This window comes from Scleropages formosus, chromosome 8 (genome assembly GCF_900964775.1).
Source record: "Scleropages formosus chromosome 8, fSclFor1.1, whole genome shotgun sequence".
In the NCBI taxonomy this organism is placed as follows: Eukaryota; Metazoa; Chordata; class Actinopteri; order Osteoglossiformes; family Osteoglossidae; genus Scleropages; species Scleropages formosus.
This window is the reverse complement of record NC_041813.1, coordinates 2,348,426-2,368,934: the sequence shown is the minus strand read 5'-3', so window position 1 is coordinate 2,368,934 and position 20,509 is coordinate 2,348,426. Positions and strand designations below refer to the sequence as shown.

Sequence of the window (20,509 nt, the reverse complement as noted above, 5' to 3'; positions counted from 1 at the left end):
GCATACAGAAATTCCCCCCAAACATCACTTACTTCGCAGATACTTTGCAGTCAGCCTCACTAATTATTGCCGGATATTTGTTTTGCAGCAGTTTCTCTTTTTTTTCGCACTGGTGAATAATAGACTCGCTTCACGTTTTGATTACTTCTAAATGCGACACTTAAAGGAAAAGACTTCATTAAAAACTTTTGATTAGAGGAGAGCGGCAAGTACAATCTGCTCCTGGCTCGAACCGCACCGACGGGAGGAGGGTCATAAAAGCGGATGGAGATGAACCTGTTTTTACAAAGCCGGGCATCGTGGGTCGGGGGCTGTCATTAAGACTGACGGCGATGTCTTTGTCATCTCCTTCCCAGGGTCCCGTGGCCTCGGGGGGGGCGGCGGCGGGGGGACGGTGTCGATTCCTACGCTGGAACGAGCTTGAAACCGCTGATGACCGGAAGGGCACTTTGGGGATCTGCAGTTGACGGGGTATTATGGCATTTGGAGAGGGGTAATTAGGAGCGCCTGTGGGCTTCTGTGTTGGCATTTACCTGCTGGCTCATAACGCACATTCAGGAACGCACCTCGAATTCCTCCCCCAGAAAGGCCTCCTGGGGTTTGAAAAAGGAACAGAACGCAGCTGATCGTTCAGAGGACGGAGAACGTCGGACGTCGCAAAGAGCCGATGAGTTTTCCGCCGCGTATTTTGGTGCCGTTTGGCTGCGCTCTGCCTTTTTCTCACCGTGGGACGGGCTGCTCCTGGGAATTACATGTTATTCAGCTGTGACAACTTGATTCTGTAAGCTAATAGCTTATTAACGGAAAAGTGCATGTCGACAGATGCGTTCGGCAATTTTTCAAAGTCTCAAACTTTGATGAACAGCCCGCCTTTGAAACCGTGGAAACATTGAGCGCTGCGGGAGTGTGGTTATCTGCACAAGATGCTTTACTCTTATTATGTCATGTTTTTTGTTGTTTGGTCGATTCTGTATGAGATAACAAAAGTGTATTCCTTAATATGCGCAGCACAAGGTTGAACGGTGTCACCGAAGGAGAAGGGGAATTCAGCACCGAAGGTATAAATGGAAGTACGATGCCTGCTGTGAGGTTTATTATAATCTCCGTTCATCAGCGTTCTCGTATTGTGTGCCTGTTTACGACGTGCATGTTTTTCATTGAATGAGGACGGCTCCCGGTCGTAAACAAGCTGTCGGCCCGCTCGCACCCGGTGCCCCCGAAGGAGCCGGAATGAGAGAAATGGACTTCATGGGGCGTGACCTCGGCACCGGAGAGAGACAGCGGGACGGCGAGGGAGTGGTGATGCGCCATCTGTAGATGAAACAAAAAGGAGGAAGAAAAAAGTCAAAATGAGTAACAGTCATCTCACAGCCTCCTCAAAGTCATTGATACGCTCCTCAAGATTGAGACATGGACGATAGCGCGGTCGTAACGTTCAATCTACCAGGACGTCAAACGGGGGCCCGTAATATAGTTGAACACTTCGGAGAAAAGGGAACCCTTCAAAATGCGCAGTGTTGTGCGAGGAGGATTATTCCTGCTGGAGAACAATGTCACGTTTATGGTCCGAGAAGATACCGCGCACTCTGTTTGCCCGTTGCGGTCTTTGATCCAAACTCAAAGGCGAAGGCCTTAGCTCAGAACTAACATTTACACGTACATGTATTCATGTATCAGACGCTTTTCTCCAAGGTGACAAACATCTCATAGGAAACACAATGTGTTCATTACATTAGCAGGAAGAGACACTTAGATGCAGATTCTTAAGTGCAGTTAGTTTGTTTCTTTCCACCATATGAACCAACGTTCATCACACCAGTAGCTGCATAAGACTTGATCACCTTCCTAGTAATTTTTTCTTTTTTTGGAGATACATATAAGCATTTGCGTTACATTACAGGATGTGAAATGATAAGATATACATTTCTTCTGCTGTCACATTTTTGTATTCTGTAAAGCAAATATTTATGACACGTTAGATGGACTACGGGCAGGTGTGGTGGCGCAGCGGGTTTGGCTGTGCGGTGCATCTGGGGTTCGAGTCCCTCTTGGGGTGCCTCGCGAGGGACTGGCGTCCCGTCCTGGGTGCGTCCCCTCCCCCTCCACCCTTGCACCCTGTGTTGCCGAGTTAGGCTCTGGTTCGCTGCGACCCCATTCAGGACAAGCGGTTGTAGACATTGTGTGGCTGTACTGTGTTCTGGGAGTATTTAACAAAATACACATAGAAATAATTTCTGTATAGGGAATATCAACTCACCTAACACCCCAGGTACGAGTGATTATTGACAACGAGCTAATCTGTCTGATCCGTGACATTACTGTCTGCCATGGAAGCACTCTGCTGGAAACAATGAAATATCTACCGACCATTCACACACCGAAGGATGCGTTAATTTCCAAGATCATACAAAATTCTGTTGTGTAAATCGTGATCCAGTTGTCATCAGATATATGGGTTTGAAACCCAGTGAAACAGACACACCTTGTAGACTCATAATGAACAATTGCAAGAGGAGATGGGTTCAATCCGCGCTCAGTCTGCATAGAGTTTGCGTGTTCTCCCCCTATCTGCGCGGGTTTCCTCCGGGTGCTCTGGTTTTCTCCCACACTCCGAAGACATGCTGTTGAGGTTCACCCATAGTGTGTGTGTGTGTGTGTTCCGTTGATGTATGGATGAGTGACCCAGTGCAAGTAGTGTATCTAGCAGTGTAAGTCACCGCACTGAATAAGGTGTGTGGCCTGATAACACTACATAGAGTTCATTGGAAGTTGCTTTGGAGAAAAGTGTCTGCTAAACAAATAAATGTAAATTCCATGTAAACACAGTATTGTTACCCACTTGAGTAGATGATGCTCCGTATACTGAGATATAGAAGCAAAAAGTAGAATTCTGGAAAACGAATTCATAGACTTTAACAGCCTTGAGGGTCAACAGTAACAAATTTGATGTTATTCTAGCGAGGATTATTTGAGAATGGAAGCAGCATTGCTTCCTGCAAGATGGGTTTGAAATGGTTTTAATTTATTACGCAGCTGCTTAATAACTACACTGCAAACTACCTCAGTTAATTTGCAATTTTTGTTTCATCGTAATTAGCCCGAGGAGACAGTCATGCTGGAACGCCGGGCTTTATTCTGACAGTCGGGTGGACAAATTGGTCTTCACAACCAAATGTAGCTGCTGTTTTTGAGATATGGTCTTATTTAAAATGTCAATAATAGGCTCCTAACCACTTATCAGTTCATTACGGATCTATTATGTGAAACAGTCTAATTCAAATTAAATGTCTTTGGCCTTTATAGATCACAGACAGCGTGTGTGAGAGGTGTTGTTTTAATTACAATTACAGAGATAACACACATATTTATAATAACAAGACTGCTATTCTGGGAGAATTAACACGGAAATTTTAAAAATCTCAGAAATACGAGCACGATGCGCGGGGCGTTCCGACGGCCGGTAAATAAAATGGGAACCGTTCTCGTAAAATCTGCTGAAATTCACAGACAACTTGTGGAAATGTGGCCGTCATAGTTGCGCTTCCCTGTTTCCCACGTGTTGAAATCGATAACTGAGAACTGACAGCAAATCCCGTGATAAACCGGAGTCCAGTTATGGGCGAACTGTGAGGTACAATGCGATGCGAGATCTTCCCCTGGTTTTGTTGTCCTAAGCCTCTTAATGTGTAAGATGGACCAAAGTTTAATCACTAATGGGCATGGACTCAGTCCGCCTTTTAATCTGCTTACAAACACAAAGGAAGTGCTCTTTTGAGCATTAGGAGAATTTGTCCAAATAAGTCCTCGTGTGGTGGATTTTGAGAAGCCTGTTTTGGGAGCGTTAAAAGGACGTCTCACAGCTGTCTCGCAGCACCTGGGTGGTGCGTGAGGACGTGGGATCGATCCCCACTTAGTCTGCGTGGAGTTTGTTTGTTCTCCCCATGTCTGTGTGGGTTTCCTCCGGGTGCTCTGGTTTCCTCCCGCACTCCAAACACATGCTGTTCAGGTTCCCCCACAGTGTGTGAGTGACAGAGAGAGAGTATGTGCGTTCCACTGATGTATGGATGAGTGACCCACTGTAAGTAGTGTATCTAGCAGTGTAAATCACTGCGGTGATCAAGGTGTGTGGGCTGATAGTAACACTGCATAGAGTTCATTGGAAGTCGCTTTGGAGAAAAGTGTCTGCTAAACAAATAAACGTAAGTCCAAGTGAAACTCGCGGTGACTGGTTCTAATGGCATTTTCAGCCCTGTTTGCATTTAACTTTGTGTTTCTGTTTGCGTACGCATTCTGTGTGCGTGTGGCCAATCTGTTACTGGTCCTCTGGCCTCGATGGCACTGCCGGTGTCATCGCTGGAGTCTGACTGGCGACAGAAGGCCCAGGGCTGGACACTATTTACTGGCAGCTCTGCCCGACCTCCAGTGTACCTCTTTAATTACCGCGATCTATTGATCTGGCCCCAGACGAGGGCTTCAGTATCACCACGACCTGGGTTAATGACCAATAATTCAGGCCTCCCTCATGATCCTCCTAGCCACTGCAAGGACTAGACTCCATAACACATTTTTTGTAGAGAACACTAAGTGTTCGCTCCACCATACAGCTGTCATCCCAATAATGGTCAAGTGCAGGATAAAATGTTCAATATTGTGGAAATTATGGAGCGAGACAATTAATTACACACCCAGGAGGTATTCACGCCTTCAGGAGTCAAGCTCAATTTGAAGTCAAGTACATTAAACACATCCTAAATGTGGCGCACCTGATTTCCAGCCCGTTTTTGCACGTACCTTAAAAGCAAACGGCGTCATCGCTTCGAAAAGCTTGTCCGCGCAAACGCGGCCTCCTGATGACGCCGTGGGACGGCTGCAAGTTAGAAGCACAACATCCCCACAGCTGGTAGTGTAGTGGTTAGAGCTACTGCCTTTAGACCCAAATGTTGTAGGTTTGATTCCCTGCCTTCTGTTGTGGTACCATTAAGCAAGGTACTTATCCTAAATTGCTCCAGTAAAATTACCCTGCTTAAGAGTGTAAGTTGCTCTGGAGAAAAGGGTCAGCTGTCTGAGTAAATATCTGCTGGCTGGACATGCACATATATTTGGAGCTCTTTGAAATAACTTCTCAAGCAGCTGCTGCTCCTCAGGAGACAGGGTGAGGTTACGGGAGCAAAGTGATTAGAAGGCACGCGCACGTTGAGCGGAGGCCGCAGCTAAGGAGGAGCGGGAGAGGCCCACGCTGCCAACGCTGCGACCAGCGCTTCTTCTGATGAATCGCCGAAAGGGAGGTACAGGTGACGCACCGCTGACAGCTACCGCGGTGATCTCTCCCCGTGGCCGGCGGCAGGCAGCAGCAGCGTTTTAAGAGGAAACACGGGCTGAGGGCTGAAAGAGTTTGTGGGGAGCCATCTTCGCATGGGCTCAACGGGGGCTGTCGAACGGAACACGGAGACGAAGGCGCGTGTCATGAATATTTCAGCAGAAGGGGAGAGCGCCGCAGAGAAAGGAAAGAAGAAAGAGACATAAAAGCTTCCCTTCAGACTGGGAAAACTGGATTCCAGTTACGCTATGATCGCTTGAGGTCTTGGTTTGAGTGTGTGGAATATGCAGTATATCAATATCTATACCTGTACTGTATGTGCATGTACACTATGTATTCCACACAAGATGCAGTATATCTGCATATTTAGTATGTCTATACTGTATACATATGTAACAATTGTAATACCTCTTACATGAATGTACTGTATATTATTTCAGATACGAGGCCAACTCACGCTTCCTCTCTTTAGCGTTTACGAAAACACGGTTATTAATAATGTGTCTTGCTTTTCGTCCCGCTCACATGCTAATGAGTCTGCTTTATTGTTAATCAGATGTGACCCAACACAGCGAAGCCGCTCTGTTTGTCCTGCGCTACAATGCTACACGCGTCACTACATCCGCACCCTTCAGCGGCTCAATAGCGGAACGTGTCTGATTAAGTGTGATCCGCTGCTGGAAGACAGAAGGTCCCCTTGAAGACACTGTGAGCTGGGGTCTCTCTCTCACTCTCCCCTGTGATTCATCGAGGCCCCCCGGGGGTCACAGTAAAGACCACTCAGTCAGATGGATTGTGTTTTAATTAGCCTCACCCCCACCACCACCATCACCCTCAGCAAAGAAGAGTTGGCTGTCAAGCTACAGGGCTGCCTGGGAATTGAACCGGACCAACCTGAGCCCTGAGCTGTTTGTCCATGACGCTACGCTGGAGACCGAGATTGTTCTTGCAGAACAAAGCAGGTGGGACCAAACTATCCTATAACAACCCCATAGCATTCCAGAGCGTTACAGTTACGTTTATTTATTGATCAGAAGCTTTTCTCCAAAGCGACCTCTAACGAAATTTTGCAGCGTCATCAGCCCACACATCTTATTCACCGCGGTGACTTACGCTGCTAGATACACTACTTACACTTGGTCACTCATCCATACATCAGTGGAACACACACACACACTATGGGGGAACCTGAACAGCATGTCTTTGAAGTGTGGGAGGAAACCAGAGTGCCCAGAGGAAACCCACGCAGACGCAGAACGTGCAAAGGTATCGAACCCACGTCCTCTCGCACCACCCAGGCACTGTGAGACAGAAATGCCACTTGCTGTGCCACCGTGCCGCCCATTAGCATCCTAAATCAGTTCTTCAGATTAATGTCCAAGAATATATATGCATCGAGGTTAGATACCTCGGGAAAGTGTGTCTTCCAAGAAAACGCGGTTCGGTTAGGCTTGTTCGGCCAACCTCTCTCTGGCAGTCAGCTCAGGGTGCAATAGAGTGTACCAGCCTCCCGGGGGAATCCATCACTCCGATTCCCTAACGACTCCCGGGTCAGACGGATTCATTACAGAGCCTAACGATAACATAGAGAGGTGTTCTGATTGGCTGAGGCTGGAGCCGGGGCAAGCCTGCGTATCTCCTGATATGAGCGTCGGGCTCAGGTTCAATTTCGAATGCGATGTTCAGTTCGGCTGATTGCGCAACAGTGGCAAACGGGCATGTTTGAGGAACCTGAGGGATGGAGTTTTAATTGAGATACAAGAGAGAGGATTCCGAGGACACACCTTGTTTAGGGGAGGCTCAGGAAACCCTTTGATAAGCGACGAACGCAAAGTGCAACAACCGCTTAATGTGATCCCCCACACGTACAGTTCCTCATTTATTCATTTACCAGCTTGGTTGAGGCTTACGATAAAATGCAGAAATAATGAGTCATCAATAACTGCACGGACATGTGAAAGGGACTGGGCTCTGTAAATTTCTGCACATTAAATGTGATACGATAATATGTTTTTTCAGCGATTTGCATCAATGCGAGCTGGGCAAGGTCACTCCTGATGAGCAAGTGCTATATTGTGAAATGCTATATGCATACAACACGCGTGAGATATTTTGGTGGTTTTGACTTTTCTGCCATTTTTCTACTCAAAAATATTAACGTCGGACTCATTTTCTCAGAAAATTTGACCTTCGGGTTCCTTTTTTTCACAGCGTTTCTTTTTTTTTTTTAAATCAGCAGAATTCTGCTGCATTCTGGTACCTCTGCCCAAGTGTGTGTAGTTGTGTGTCTATGTGTGTCATGCGACGGAAGAAAAAAAAGAACGTGCAGCACTTTGGTACTCGGGGCGTGTTGCTTTAGATTGTCTGCTGCCATACATCACTCTTTTGCTATGGTCCGGTACCATGGGACAGTAAGTTCAAGTGAGCTCCATTATTCTGCACTTGACTGCTTGCCCGTAAGGTAGACCAACCTCCCTGGACGGCAAAGCGGTCCAGAAACTCTCCCGACTCCCGCTGTACAGCATCACCCGAATGCCCTCCTCAACGTCTCCCAGACATGGAAACCGAAGATGCTCGAGCGGTTCATTTAAAAAAGGGGAAACAATCAGGTGGTTTGGCAGGAGGGATATTAATTAGGTCCACTGTAACTCCGCTCATTTTGGCGCTCCTGTTTGCTCCCTCTCTCCCCCTCACTCTTTTCCTCATCGTTCTCTTTCTCGCCTTTCCCGAGTCTCTCAACTTCAGCACTTTGCCATTGCGTCTGAGCTCCATCGATCCGGCGGCCGTCGATAGTCCCGAGCGAGCGGCGCAGCGCGGGATGGACCGTCCGCACGCGGCTCCCGGATCCGCTATTGTTAGCACGCTCGTTTCGTCCCGCGTCTCTTTGCTGAATGGACATTATCGTGTACAAGTGCACAGCTTTTTCTTTCATACTTTCGTCTCTTGTTTGAGGTTTGTTTTCTTAGGTAAGCGTTTCGGTCAAGGTCATTCTGACACCTTGCTTGCTCTGGACAAGAAAACCACTGCTATAAAAAGTGGCAAAGCTCTTCATGGACATGGGCTCATCACCCAAAGGTTGCTGGTTCAAGACCCATTTCCTGTTGTAGTGCCCTTCAGCAAGGTGAAATACCCTGATTTACACACACACACACACTGGTTGAGGCCACTTGTCCCGAGCTGGGTCATGGTGAGCCGGAGCCTAACCCAGCAAGACAGGGCGTAAGGCCGGAGGGGGAGGGGACACACCCAGGATGGGACGCCAGTCCGTCACAAGGCACCCCAAGCGGGACTCGAACCCCAGCTCCACCAGAGAGCAGGCACAGGCCAAATCTGCCGCACCACCGCACCCCCCTCCCCTGATTTACTCCACCCGTATAAATGGGTCAAATACTATAAGTCACTTAAAGTGAAAAAGGGATTAAAGATAAAAACTATTATCCCAATAGGTTAGCAAGTTCCTTAATCCAAAGTGAAAATTACTTTGTGTTAATTTAATTTCTTTCCCAGTTTTGCACATCTTTGAAAACATTTCATACATTTTTTTTCCAGTAGCCTATATTTTACTGTATATTTTGATCAAGTACGCTGCAACGTGACGTTTTCCGACACTGGGAATGATAATGGTTTCGTTGCAGGGCTTTGGCCGCCACATCCTGCTAAACGCCACTCGCTGGCTCATACGCTGAAGAAGCTTTCTGCTCAGATCTTTCTTTAGGTCACCAGGAATCAGGAATGGGGAATGGCCATCGGGTGCGCTGCAGAATTAAAGGCATGAAGGAGGGACGTCGGCGGAGCTCAACTCGCGCTCCTCGTCCCCAGGACCAGGCCCCACTGCGGAATCACCCCGCGGGCACCCTCCGCCACCACAGGTCAGCGAGCCTCGCGATCGCAGGACGGCACACTTTCGGGGGGTCACTTTGCCCTGCCTTTGCTGGAGACTTTCCGCTAACGTATTAGAGTGGAAGGCAGAGAGAACAGGAGGCAGGAAGGGAGGGAGCGGAGAGAGGGAATAAAATAAAACACAACCTTGAGCAAAAGGGAGCAAGGTGCGGGCGCAGCATATGGTGTTTGAGTGCTCTCATTACCGCCCTTTCTCTCCCGCGCACCCCTCGGAAGGGCCCTTCAATTTACAGCGGCCCGGCTCGCAGCAACGGAGCGTCTCCCCATTGTGCGGTCAGGAAAGGAAACGCTCGCCCTCGGAGCGTTAAATGCTGCCAGGCGCCCCACGCTCGGGGCCGGGGGCCAGGCGCTGCGGGAAGGGAAACGGGAGAGGGGAGCGGCGGGGCACTCGAGGAAAGACAAAACAGAACATGAAGCGTGTTCGGGGGACTCCTTTTCAAAATGCTAATCGGTGACATCGGTTTTCTTGTAATGCGCCTTCTGCGCGCGCAGCACTTATCTGGGCTAAGCAGGACAGCGGGCCTGGGACGGACCCCGCTGCCGCCCGCAGCCCTCGGGTGGGGACTGCTGGTAATTGGTTAAATTCCCAGAAGGCGACGGCGCTGGTTTAATCTACCGTGCGTGTAATCCCCAAGCCTCGTCTGGAGCCGATAGGCCCTCTCCGCACCTGCATCTCCTCTGGGCTTTTTGCACCGGGAATAGAGTGCTTTTAACATGTGGAAGTGTGAATTCACTGTGTTTGTGCGCGGGAGCGTGACCGTGCGTCTGAGGAGGAGGAAGGAGGAGGTTGGGGGCGAGGAAGAGCAGTGCGGGTAATGGGATGTGACCCGACCTGCCACAGGCCCCCCGCAGGCTCCTCTCCGGGTCTCTCCGCAGGCGCTTTCCTGGGGCCTTGATGCACGTCGACTCCGGGGGGCGTACAGCTTCGTAGGGTCTGTAGTCTATCTCTTTGTTTAACACCGCACTTAATTGTGCTGTTTCACTGTCCTTGTGCTGTATCGTGTGTGTGTGCGTGTGTGTGTGTGTGTGTGTGTGTGTGTGTGTGTGTGTGTGTGCGCGCGCGCATGAGTCTGTGTGTGCACATTTACACGTTTCGGTCGTGGTTGGAAGTGTCTTTCGCTTTTGCTAATAACACACGAACGTTACTGCATCACACGCTGTCCCAGTGTTTCCTGCTCTCTTACTGTTACACTCTCCCAGAAAAACAGCCCACAGTCCCTCCCTCAGTCACACACACTCTCCCACATCCCTGCCTGCCACTAACACCTTGCTCTTCAGTCAGAAATCGAACCAGTAACATACACTCCGGACCGACAATATAAACTCCGGCGATTTGAAAAACAGTTTAAACTTCACCACTAATATAAATTGTTCATCCACTATAAATAGGCACTGCAGGTGCAGTGATTTATTGCCTATTCAGGAAGCATAGGGTATGAAGCAGGGTACACCCTGGCCAGTATACTGTGCTACCTTAATATAAATTAGTGACCCATAAACTGTCCTGTTGATACAAAGTGCCATTCAATGGCTTAAGGAATATAAGTACACACTCACACACTTCTTTTTGAGCAAACACACTGAATAACAAAAACACAAATTTGAGTTGACGTTTCCAGCACACGTCTCTTTTTTCACATCTAATTCAGTCCAGCTCACACGTGATCCGACTTGTTCATTTCCAGTGAAATTCATCCACATTCAGTCATAACTGCTTATGAAGGCAGTGCCACAATACCCCTCTCCTTTCTTGTGAAATACACGTTGAAGTATGTCTTGGACAGGATGGCAGATCATTGCAAGGTACTGAATCTCTCTCTCTCTCTCTCTCTCTCTCTCTCTCTCATACACACAGCAGGGGGCATTTAGTGCCATCAATTCACCCGAACAGTACGAAACCAGAGGGAACCCATGAAGGCACAAGGACAACATAGACGTTTCACGTAGACAGAGCTGGGGTCAGATTCAAAACTGCAATCCTTGAAATGTAAGGTAATAATATGACCTGCTGCACCGCTGTGCCGACCGGTAAAAGCTTTCACTCAAGTCCAGCTTATTCAGTTGTCATTCATCTGTGCAGTGACCAGGTTCACCTCCAAGTCCCCAATGCTGTCTTCTCTGCCATCTGCCACTTTTGTCTTGAAACACATTTCTGGGCTGCTGGAGGGTTTCCCAGCTTCCAGTTACAATGAGAGCTCCCTCTCCGCGGCGGAGCCCAGTTTACCGGCAGCGCCCACTCTTTACGAACCACTCTTCTGGACTCCCCTGGAGCTGGATGGATGTAGAGCAGAGCCAGGAAGAGGCGCTTCTCGAATGAACACTGCGAAGGACGCTGGGCAGTGGCTTCATTAGGGTCGGTGTCACCCGGTGCGGCAACTCGTGGTGTCACCTTCCCCATGGACCTCCTCCTGTACCAGACCATACAGAATCCTTTGTAATGTTAATTGCACTAATATTACTCGTAATTCCCCTATATCACTGAATGTAATGGCAATAGTAGTAACATAACTAGCAAAATTAAAATTATACCTTTAAATTACAATATCATACGCACAGCCTAAATGTGTTTACATTTACATAGTTTCATGTGCTTAAAGAGAAAATTTGGTTAGAAAACAACTGAATTCGAAGTAAGAACTACATGAAAATAGTTAATTTGAACATTATTCATATACTATAGGTTCACAAATACTAATTACCACAATATTGTAGCTAAAACAGCAGAAAATGTGACAAAATCGGCGACTATAAAAACGGCTGCGGCGACAAAAACAAGAGTGCGTTTGTAGCCCGTGGAGACAAAACCATGTGATTCGAAGCGTCACTGTAATTGTGATTATAATTGTAATTGTATTGTAATTGGGTAATAATGAGAGCTGTGAGCGGAGCGCATTGGGAGGTTCAGAAAGTAAATGAGCACAGAGTTTTACCTTTCTAGGTACATTGATACTTGTAAACTGGGCTTTATTACAAAATGTTTTGCTCTTACAACTACAGGGGTATTTTTTATAAAAAACAAATAATACATTTCTGCTGAAACACTGCACAAGAATTTTATAGCCAGTCATTCTGGTGTCACGTGGTGCGCACCCCCCCGCCGCCACTGGCACTGGGGGTTTATACACACAAGCGCCACAATGTGTGAGCTTACTTTCCTACTGTTTTCAGCACATTATATTCCACGTGTGTTTTCCATTATGCTCAGTTCTGTTGCGTTCAAATGTTGCCTCGCATCAGTGAAGTTCACAATCCCTCCACAGACAAGCAGGACCAGGGGTGTCTCCGAGCAGCAAACCGGTGAACGTTGGTAAAAGCCGAAGTGTAATTTGAAGGTTCTGGGTTCACGCCCGGGGGCGTGGTGGTGCAGTGGTGCAGTGGGTTGGACCACAGTCCTGCTCTCTGGTGGGTCTGGGGTTCAAGTCCCGCTTGGGGTGCCTTGCGACAGACTGGCATCCCGTCCTGGGTGTGTCCCCTCCCCCTCTGGCCTTATGCCCTGTGTTACCGGGTTGGCTCTGGTTCCCTGTGACCCTGTATGGGATAAGTGGCTCTGAAAATGTGTGGGTGTATGTGTGTGTGGGGTTCATGCCCTGCCTGGGGCTCCTGCTGTAGAGCCCCTAAGCAAGGTATTTAACCTGAATTGGAACCGTGAAATACCTGGCTGTGGGAAAGTATCAATTCTTGCTGCTTTGAGCAAAAAATGTTGCCTGAAAAACAAAATAATATAAGCAGACATCTTCGAAGGCCTTTCTTGTTACTGCAGAGGGTGTCGTCTTTCTTGGAGGAGCGACATAAATTTGGATGACAAATTTGCATTTATTTACATGGGTGGTGCGGCAACACAGCGAGTAGTGCTGCTGTCTCACACACCTCGGTGGTGTGAGAGGGTGTAGGTTCAATCCCCGCTCAGTCTGTGTGAAGTTTGCATTTTCTCCCTGTGTCTGTGTGGGTTTCCTCTGGGTGCTCTGGTTTCCTCCCACACTCCAAACACATACTGTTCAGGTTCACCCATAGTGTGTGAGTGGCAGAGAGAGAGAGTGTGTGTGTGTGTGTGTTCCACTGATGTATGGGTGAGTGACCCAGTGTAAGTAGTGCATCTAGCAGTGTAAGTCACTGTGGTGAATAAGGTGTGTGGGCTCATAACACTACATAGAGTTCATTGGAAGTCACTTTGGAGAAAAGTGTCTGATAAATAAATGTAAATGGACCACTGTGGCAGCTAAAGTTTGTTTGTAAACACTGTCAGGACAATTAGTCTTGACAGAGTTTCTCCAACAATGAGAGAAAAAGGGCGACCTGGATAGCGCAACGAATAAATTATAATACGGATGAAGTTAGTGCTGTGAATACTGAGCAAATTGGGTCACGTTTTTTTTACTCATTGCATGAAGTTTAAGAGTCAGAGTTCAAGAAGTAATTTCTACGCAGCTGAGCAAGAATGAAAGATCCATCAGAGAGGAGAAATGACAGGCCGGGGTTTTTTTTTCGTGGTCCAGGTGTGAGCTCGGCTCGCTCTCCCACCTCAAGGCCTGCCGTACGAGGAGAGCAGCACCCGGTGCGGCGGGAGGGAGGACTGTCCCAGACGCTCGTGTTTTCGGAGAATTAACTCGAAAAATGTGTCAAGAAAGGTGGGTCACGTTTCTTGATTGGGTCGGAGGGTGAGCTTGTTGTGATTTTCTTCTTCCAATTAAATGTGACGAGCAGCGGGCTCTCTTTGCTTCTCCCTCGTCCCTTTCTCCCCTCGCTCTCTGTTCCCTCTCCCCTGCTCTCTCGCTATTTCCCATGATCCTCCCAGGCGCTCATTACTCTCTGTCGCGCAACACCTTTCTCAGCGTTATTGATTTTCAATTGCCCCCATCTTCCAACATAACCTTCCAAATGGACCTATTCTGGCTGATGTATTTACACATACTGTACACGCACACACACACACACACACACACACACACACACACACACAGTCACAGACAGCGAGCAGCACTGAGTCCGACACTTTGAAAGCTGAGCGCTCAATTAAAGTGGAAAGGCAAGCTGATTGTTCCAGCTTTTACGTTTTATTTTCGAGTTTGCCATTGATTGACTTCACCCTAACGCACACACCGAGCCTTAGCCACACGCTCGCAAACACACACGTGCACAAGCTCACAATGACATTCGCTCCTGTGCCTGCAGTTCTGCCTCCCTACCCCCTAATCCCAGTCAATACTGACTGGTGGGCTGTAAAACACTACAGATTTACAGCGCTTTCACACTAAGACTAAACTACAAATATCCCCCTTGTTAAAAATCCTCAAACTGGTAATAATGTCTCACTGTGGGCAAGAAAAGAGGAGCGTAACTGGAAGGTGAGTCTGTCTGGGCTTGTGTGTGTGTGTGTGTGTGTGTGTGTGTGTGTGTGTGTGTGTGTGTGTGAGTCCATGTGTTTTGGTGGGGCAGGGAGACTACGAGGGGTTTACTATTCTTTCAGCTGAACAAAGGCTTCCCAGGAAGTACCAGTTGACCTGTCCAAACACACAAAGCAGGACGACGTTCAACGAAGCGCTGAAGCTTTTATAATAAAAGGTGAACTCGACCAACAGCAGCGTGAACGTACGGCCAAAATGTTTTCGGTCGATTTAGAAGAGAAGAAAGGCCCCACGAAGATTCAGAAGCACGGCGATTGAGTAATCACATAATTATTTAAAAATTGCACTCGTGAAGTGCGGACAGTTCGCAGCTCTGCTGACATCAATAGAGATTTCAAGGATTGATAACAAACCCCTTGATGACTGAGAAATGATCTTCAGTTCAATGTATTCTGCATAAAGGCCTGTTGGTGGGGTGTTATAACGTCAACTGTGCAATCAAAAGGTGTAAAGGAAACAAATCTCTGGTACATGTTCGTGCGCAACCTTATTGACTTAATTAGTTATTTGACAACATTTTGGAAAGAAAGGGTTTGACTCAAAAATGCATCTTCTCCTTCTTTAGCCTTGGTCAGGTGGGGAGGCTCTCAGAGTTGAATTTGCAAGACTTGATGACCCGCTACACCCCAACCAGACCGCTACGCTCTTCCTCATCTGCCCGCTTGGTGGTCCTACACGCACGAAAAGTAAAGCACGGAGCCTCTCGGTTCTGGCTCCGTTGCGGTGAAACGAGCTCCCCCTCTCACTCAGAGCTGCTGAATCCCTGTCCACGTTTAAAAAGGGTCTTAAAACTCACCTCTTCCAGACTCACTTTGCCCATCATCTCTTAAGTTTACGTAAGGTGTAAATGTTCTATAACGTTAAGATGACGCCCAGATAAACCTTTACATAGCTACTCCTGTAATGTAACGTAAATGTTTATATGTATCTCAAAAAGAAGAAATACTAGGAAGGTGATCAGGAATCGTCAATGTTCTGATAAAGCTTTATGCAGCTCCTCGTGTGATGAACATCTGTTCATATGGCGGAAAGAAACAAACTAACTGCACTTAAGGATCTGCATCTAAGTGTCTCTTCCTGCTAATATAATGAACACATATTTTCTATGAGATGCTCGTTGCTTTGGAGAAAAGTGTCTGATAAATGAACACATGCACATGTAAATTTGCTGAATATCAAGCATACATCTTGTTTAGCTCTTTCATGCATATTGCCACCATAACGCATAATGGCCCAAAATTTTACCACAGTACTAGTTAGTATAGCGGAAGATGAAACAGAGACGGTTCTTTTCTTTTTCCAAGAATGAAAAACATCCTCAATCACTGCGATAAAAAGTAATGATAACTTCATCATGGAATTAAACTCTCCATGCCGAAACCTGCTGTGTCTTTAAATTCTGACTTGCAGTCCATCCTCTTTGGAGATTGTGTTGGTAATGGAAAATTTATATTCGACTCACCGCGGTAAACATCTGAATTTGAAACGGGTTCCGTTTCCATCGAGGGTGGTCAGGAGGGGGTGGCACGGAACAGGAGTATGCGGGGGGTGTTCAAGATATCATTAGCCACGTGGGGTCCCTAGAGAGGAACCCAAAGTACACAGAGCCTTAATGATATTTCACTTTTTATCAAGAAAGCACCAATACACACTTTGAGCATGTTTGCCTATTAAAGCAGCCTATCGCTCATCGGGGTGTACGGACGGGCAAAAACATCAAGCAGCACTAAATTGCAAACTGTTTTTTTCTCTTCTCTTTGTCATCATTTGAAATCCCAGGAATTCTCAAGGTCCCTAAAGTAATTAGAGTCTCGAGCGAGCTGGAATCCCAGGGGACTGCCCCCACGCACACCTGTCCTGCCTCCGCGTGAAACAGAAAGAGCGGCCAACACCTGACCGCATCAAAACGTGTTAACCCTCAGGGCGCGCACACACACACACACACACACACACACACACTGAAATACATCTACAGAGAGGAGTGGCACAGAAATTTCCGATTTTTCTATGACGAAGATGTTGGTGATAGATTGACTACTGAATCAATCCAACAATAATATCACAGTGCATGATATTGACAATGACAATGAAAAAAAATCCAACCAACATGCAGAAATATGCATCTCAGTGAACGCTAGAATACTAGAGTAGTAATACCCTCTCGTTAATAAAAGAGTAACGCAAATACAATCGGTGTTACGTTCAACCGAAGCTGAGCTCTACGGTACGTGGGGTTGTGCTCTCGGCAGGTAAATGTGCGAAGGGGTGTGAGACGGCCCCAGCGATCTGACTTTACACTCGAGGGGTCGCCCATTAATGTTGCGATCAGGTTAGAAACGGGGAGCTGAAAAGTCAGACACCGCCGCAATAAATAAGAGAGACGAAGCCAACCATTAATACCCTGCCTTGTCAGCAGCCTCTCGACTCCCCAGTCTCAGTCACCTGATTTAGCAGGGGGGTCGGCACGAGGACCAAAGTTCAAAACTTGCTCCCGTCGCAAAGTGGTCAGTAGTCAATCATTTCCTGTACCGTATAACTGAGTGCAAACAGAGCTGAAGGGTTACGTACAGCAGCCACTTGGCAGAGAGTATTTCAAGGACCTTTGAGTTGCACATCCCAGTTCGTTGCGTCACAACGGTTTTGGCCCTCACATTAATCGTAACACATTCTTCTATAACTCTTATGTTCTCGTTTACAGTTATTCATTTAGCTGACAATTGTCTCAAAAAAAGCAGCTTACAATTATTTACCCATTTAATGGGTTAATTTACCCATTCTGGGAAATTGTACTGGAACAATTTAGGGTGAGTTCAACTCACACTAATGTGTAATATCAATAACGGTACTGGACTCTACACTGTCACTTTTGCAACTAGACTTTGTATTGATCTCTCCAAGCTCATCGCTATCACTTTATTGTCTGCTGATTATTTTGGCTATTCATTGTTATCTCTAGATGTATCTATGTCATACATAGTAGTACTATCTACTGTGTCTTGTCTGTAGACAAGCATATAGTATGATTTTATTTTTTATGGTATTTGTATATGTGACAGTAGACTTTGAACTTGCTCAATGGTACTACAGCTGGAAATGGGATTCAAACCTCTGACCTTTGGGTCCAAAGGCAGTAGCATTAACCACTATGCTGCCCAGGTGAGATCCTTCAAGCAGCTTAAGTTTGTGGATGAAAAAAGTTAAGTACAAGTACTGTTTAATCAACAGTTACTCATCTGCTAGTGTTTAATAAATTAAATAGTAATTTATTGACCTGACATTGTGATACAAAACTTGACACATGAGGCATCTTTACTATTTACTATTTCAGCTTCTACAAATATTTTTATTATCATTCCTTTACTGAAGGTGGCTTGCCTTCGTGCAATAATTATTGTACAGTCAGATATTTTTCATGAGTGCTGTACACAAATAATACCATTTACTATCAATAAAAGTGTTCTTTGCTGGATATTTAATACAGAGGAGAAAAAACATCACGAGAAATGATTTAAAAAACTGTATCGATCAGCAAAGAGGTCACATTCTGTTTCCCTGAGAAGCTTGAAGGGCTGTCCGGGAGTCAAGTACGCGGGACTTCACCGCATTTTGGTTCACTCTTCTACAGCCAAAGTTTTTAACAGATTAAGTGAAATCAGGACAATTTTATTTCATTCAGCCTTGGGCTTGTTCATGGATGCAAATCAGGTTTCCAAAGAGGACACGTGAAATAACTGCAGTTTTGTATTGCGGTACCTCCGAGTGCATCCAACTAAATTTAAAACAGAAATCAATTTAAACAACTTGATTCCTGCCTGTGAAACAACATGAATGAGTATTAAACCAAACAGAAAAATGCTTCGGCACAAATGAATGGAGCGGGGACAAAAAGTTAGAACCTTAACTTTGGGAACAAAACATCAATAGATTTTTAATTCCTGCTAAACAGAATAAACTAATGTGAAAACGTGTGCGATGTAAGAAATTCTGACGATATCGTGGTAAACACGCTAAAGTTTTCATTTTAATTTTTTCTCTCCCCCCGCTAAAGAAAAAACGTAAGCCCAGGTTTACCTCACGGGTGCTACTGAAGGTGGTCTTGCGTTTTTCCACAGCTTCACACGTCAATAACTTGAAAGAGGCCAAATCTCCTGGGTTTATTCACATGACCATTTGCTGGTGAGATGATTTTTTTGATCCATCAAAGAGCAGAGAGATGGTGCTCTCATAATAAAGTGGTGTTCACATATCTACACACTATTTCAACTTGCTAACTCGCTTATTTCTAAGGTCCGCTGTGAGAAAGCCGTATGACAATTGGGAAGGTTTAAATCCTTATATTTTGTTGTTAATTTTGTGCGTTCTTTATTGTGAAAATACATTTCAGTTTTTATGTGAGGCTAACAGTAGAGTTTCACATGGTGGCACAGTGAGTAGAACTCCTGTCTCATAGAGCCTGGGTGATGTGGGAGGATGTGGGTTCAATCCCTGCTCAATCTGTGCAGAGTTTGCATGTTATCCCTGTGTCTGTGTGGTTTTCCTCCAGGTGCTCTGGTTTCCTCCCACACTCCAAAGACATGCTGTTGAGGTTCACCCATAGCATGTGAGTGACAGAGAGAGAGTGTATGTGTGTGTTCCACCGATGTATTGACGAGTGACCCATTGTAAGTAGTGTATCTAGCAGTGTAAGTCACCGCGGTGAATAAGGTGTGTGGGCTGATAACACTACATAGAGTTGGGAGAAAAGTGTCTAATAAATAAATGTAAATTTAGTTCAACTATTATATTTAGTCAAAATATATGAGCTATATGGTCATTGCCAAGTTGTTAGTGTCATCAGAACAGAACGTACACTGCTATACTGCAAATGTACTGTGTGCTGCTATTGCTTGATATAACATAATTTTGTTCTCGTTCAAGACTTCAGAACTAATTTATTCGTAAATTTTTTGAATATAAAGAGCTGTTTCCTTCACTACACCTATTTTTTTCCTGTCATGTTTTAAATGTGTCAAAGTGTGACTGAAGAAGTGATGTCTTCTCTCGCTAGGATAAAAATTCACTTTTAGAAGTTTATCTGTCATTTACTTTAGAGTGAAAATTAGACATGGACTGGAAGTTGTAACTGCAACCTAAGAATCGGTTCTTTTCTCTAACTAACAGCTTATGTAACATTATAACTATCATATTTATACTACACCTTGGAGGTCCCCTTTGAAATAGCACCCCATGAAAGTGGAAACTGTCCACAATAAATTCATTGCAGAAATTGCAATGTCAGAATCGTGTCTTCTAAAGGCATATTCCTTTAGATATTAAAGCCAGACTGGTTAGAGGATTAATGGACTGAGTTACAGTAATCGAGGGCTACATATGTATCTGATGTGTATAGCAAAAACATTAAAAATAACCCCTGAAAGTATAACAAAGACAAAATTTTTTTTTGAAAAAGGTGATCAGAAAAAGTAATATAAAAGGAAAAAATAATTAGAATTGTGTCCACATATAATTTATAATCTGAGTTGTGAGATTGTGGTGTAAACACGAAAGACAGCGCTTGATTAAATCGGTGAAAATGAGGTTTTGCAGAATTTGGAGTTGCGAAGAGTGACACGCACACCTTTTGAATACAGGTTGCCGGTGCTGTGCATTGTGGGTATTCCAAATTGTCTACATGATCTCACGGGCTCTCGCTGAATGCTTTTGTCTTCCGGCGTGCCCTTCCACTTCACCCCTCTTGTACGTTCCTTCTGTTGCTCCTTCTGTCTCCTCTCTATTATGTGCACAGCTCCTCCTCACCACCGCACGACTCCCCTTTTCCATCCTCTTCTTCCCTTCCATTATCCAGGGAAATTTCTCCTCCGCTATTTCTTGCTTCCACAGAATTCATTCT

General features: G+C 45.9%; 1 long non-coding RNA gene across 2 annotated transcripts; it reads right to left on the bottom strand.

Moving 5' to 3' along the window:
• Window positions 1-1,083: 1,083 nt before the first annotated feature.
• LOC108925810 (uncharacterized) lies at window positions 1,084-17,057 on the bottom strand. 2 transcript variants are annotated; one of them, XR_001965432.1, is made up of 3 exons: window positions 17,011-17,057; window positions 16,082-16,199; window positions 1,084-1,311 (listed from the first exon to the last, which is right to left on the bottom strand). It is a non-coding gene; the product is annotated as an uncharacterized LOC108925810 (long non-coding RNA). The 2 variants fall into 2 exon arrangements; XR_001965431.1 differs by having other exon boundaries at window positions 17,020-17,057.
• Between the last annotated feature and the right edge of the window lie 3,452 nt (window positions 17,058-20,509).